Here is a 3,990-nt window from a genome sequence, read left to right as displayed (position 1 = left end):
AAAGATATGAAAATGCATGAATTGGGCACACAGATGGCTGTTTAAAAAAACAATTTCATAAATATTTTAGTTTTGTTAATTTAGTTTTTCAGTATTTTCAAGCGAATTTTGAGCAACAGAAAACTTCCAGTGTGAAAGTTGTTCCGAAAGAAATAAACATGTTTTCTACGGAAATAACTATTAAAAACAAGTCATCATGAATAAATTATAATTGCAGCTTTATTTATCGGCTTTTATACACGACCGTTCCGATTATTATTTTACGATGACGATGGAATCGTACGACAATTTTAATGTAGACACACGAACTTTATTGGTTCTGAATAACATTTTCACATAAATAATTGCACGGTTAAATTTGGGAAACTTGGCAAAATATTTGTGTCAAGCCTTCGTCGCATTATTTTAATGTTATATTTTTTTGTTTTTTCGTTTCACCAAATTTATGATTGATTTTCTCTATTCCTACAAAGTATCAATTTATTTGATTTATAAAAAAAAGATTATTTATTAAACAGACTTTTAGGCCTAAAATGAACCCCATACTTTGAAAAATGAGTGATCCCCAGGGAATGTTTGAATTTGGAATTACAAAAAACCGTTATTCGAGTAAAACGCATCTAAATTTGACGAGTGCCTCGATTCTTAGTATTAAAGAGTTTTTGTGTGGCTTTTAAATATATAAAGTTCTTACAGTGTATAACACTATTTATTAAAACTAAAAATAGCGCGCTACACGCAGAAAAAAGAAATGTTATATTTACTAATCAAGAATTGTAAAGGGCTTCTTGTAACCGTAACAGTATAAACTGCTCTTAATAAGAGGGTGACAATGTCAAAATCACTTAGCATTTCGTAAATGTCTCAGTGAAATTAAGGTTAATTCAACGGTTATCCTTCAGTAAAATAAACCTCTATTCCCTCGTATTGCATACTGAACGACATGTAAAATCCACTGAACCGAGATTACAATATTAGTGCAGTAGACATTACCGAAAGATCGGTACATGCCACCGATCCGATCGGTTTACTCAACTCGCCCCTAAAGTCGCAACGCAACCTATCCGCGCGGAGCACTGGTTGAATTCACGACGCAATCGGCAATGAATGGATTGCATTTGCATCACCTAAAAAACATTCCGTTTTGACATTTCTATGACAGTCGTCATATTACTCCACATTCTCCCTTAGCAAGGAAGGGGTTTTATAAAAATAGCACCATTTTGGATGGCACAAATTATTCACAGATCGCATACACTTGACAGATTATTGGAGCAAGACGTGTTTTTGTTCCGTGACTGTTTCAGCTGACATATAGATATGATGTGAATGCTACAACTTTTGTTGTGTGCAGCGATGGCATGGTTGCGCATTTAGAAGTCCTTCCCGAGGTTACCACCCTCAGTTACAAATGCATTTCAAAATTATTTTACAGATCGCAACTCGTATACTAGTGTAGTCGTTAAGGCTGTTGACTTGCGTGCTTAGGTTTATGCGTTCGAATCCCCCCCATTGCGTGGGAAATTTTAATTGTATTATAAGCATTATAACTTACAAATAACGATTAATTATAAGTTTATCCGAAAATATTTATAAGAAATAACCGTGCTCTTATTTATTAATTATTTCTTAGCAATACTTTTTCACAATTTATAGTAATGTCTTAACTGTAGTCTACGCTGATAACATAATTCAGATCTCTTTATATTATTCGTTAAAATGACATGATAATTCGTAAATACAGCATCCAGGGACTGTACAGAATAAGGACTGGATCGGTAAAATCTACTGATCCGCAGGTCAGCACCACTTGAGAATCGGTACTAGTAACCATCATTGATAGTCATTTTTATTTGCCTATAATTGTAACGTTTACTGAACTGTCATGTTGTCCAAATACGTACTAGGAAGATCGGTAGATTTAACTTGGTTTTCAGTGAAATATAAGGTTCTTTTTTCTGCTTGTAGGCGCGTTTATAACATGTTTCTTATTTTGATGCCTTAGTTGTTAATTAGAAATAAATCCTAAAATTTATTTATTTATTTATTCTCTTTATATTCAAAGAAATGTTTGTCTCTTTCGTAATAAAATATATCTTCAATTATAATGATTTTCTTAACTTTGATGTTGTATTTAATGAAATGAAAAAAATGATGTTGAAGAAGCGGTTTCTTTGATACAAAACAAAAATTCTTCTTGTAGGCTAAAATCAAAAATTTATATTTTGTTTTTTGAAATGAGTCTATCTTTCGATTTAAAGATCAAATTTGAACAAGTTTTAATAATGGTTTTAATCATTTTTAATAAAACATGGTGCAATTTTGAATGATTTTTGTTCACACCGTTCAATTTTGAAGATATAAACTTGAAAATATTTAATTTCGAAGATTTAAAATTGAAATTTTCTCAATTTTTAATTGAAAATTCTTCCACTGTGAACGGTAAAATTGACAGCGTTGATTTATTTGTTCAAATTTCACATATTTTGTTCCTTCAACATTTTTGTAAATTCGTTTCTTGGGTTTTTGAGTTGGAGAATTTGAATTTGGACTCAAAAATGTCGGTTTAAAATATTCAAGATAGTGGCTCGAATATTGCAAACAAAAATGTAAGAATGGTGACATTAGGTTTGAAAGTTTGAAAAAATAGATGACAAAAAGGTTGCATGTTACGAAATTATAAGTGATCAAAAAGATCAATATAAAAATTGTTTAATCATTGCTTAGAAAATATAATGTAAGAATCTGTAATTTTATCGCATTTTTATTTTTGACTAGAATAGTTCGTTAAGTGGAGAAATCCATTTTAAAAGAAAATGTCTTTTTATCCATGGATGATTGCGAAAATGTGGTCATGCTTTAAATTCTAATCATTTTCCACTTTTTCTTTAAATAATGGATTTTCTGCAGAATCATTCCAGTACAGTAATTGAATCAAAGCACAATGTAGTCAAGTTTCAACATTTATGTTTTTTTATAAAATGCCCTGTGTCAGGATCTAATAAGTCGGAAAAATGGTCAGTTTTCCAACATTGTTGATTATTTGTATTTACTCTACATGCATTTCAAAAATATAATAGTAATATTTTGTTTTATTATACTCGCAATTCCCTTTCTTATTTAAAAAAAATATTATTTTGGGAAGTTTGGGAATTGGTGTACCATTGCAAACTTGGATGGAAACATTTGGACTTCAACTTATCATTTTTTGTTCAATTTTTATCAAAATATCCCTTTTCCATGGATGATTCATTTTAAATTACAATAACAAACAAATAATTCGAGAAAAGGTTGAAGTAATATTTCTCTAAGTTTCTGAAATCCACGTGAGCCAGCTTTGACCTCGGACACATTTTAAGTACCTACAAATTTTATCTAGAATAAATATTTTGTCAGGTTTTCCTTCCCGAAATAAAATACTAAGTATCGAAAAAATTCAAAATAAACGAAATAAGCACAATGAAAACTATCTTTTTAGTCGTTTTTGGATCACGAGTATTTCTTTTAAGGGGTGACCAATTGAGGTCACTGTTAAATTCGTCTAATTTTCTTATAATCCCTAAAACTCTTCAAATTAATATTAAATGCTTGTCCGCTTACGTAAATATTATCTTCAAACTAAGGGCGCGAAAAAACTTACTAAAATAAAAACTATATTCTGGTAATTATATGTTTCAATAATTGTATTATAAGGAATAATAATGATGATTGTTACATATACAGTCAAACCTGGATTTAATGTCAATTTTAGCGCTGACCGACATATTAAATCCAGAGTCTTGGAACTATTTTGTCTCTTCTGTTTTTCCTCATTTTTGTTTCTCTCTCCGTGTTGTGACGCCTGAGGGAGTACCGCACATCCCTCCGCAGCTCCATCGATAAATCCTGGTCACGCGGCTTCAATTCTCGGAAACACTACATCCAGAAACACTAAATCCATATTCGACTGTATTCATAAGCAAACCCTGCAGATTGAAACGAATCATTTTT

The sequence above is a fragment of the Belonocnema kinseyi genome, chromosome 4, assembly GCF_010883055.1.
Source record: "Belonocnema kinseyi isolate 2016_QV_RU_SX_M_011 chromosome 4, B_treatae_v1, whole genome shotgun sequence".
NCBI lineage: Eukaryota > Metazoa > Arthropoda > Insecta > Hymenoptera > Cynipidae > Belonocnema > Belonocnema kinseyi.
This window is presented reverse-complemented; position numbering follows the sequence as displayed.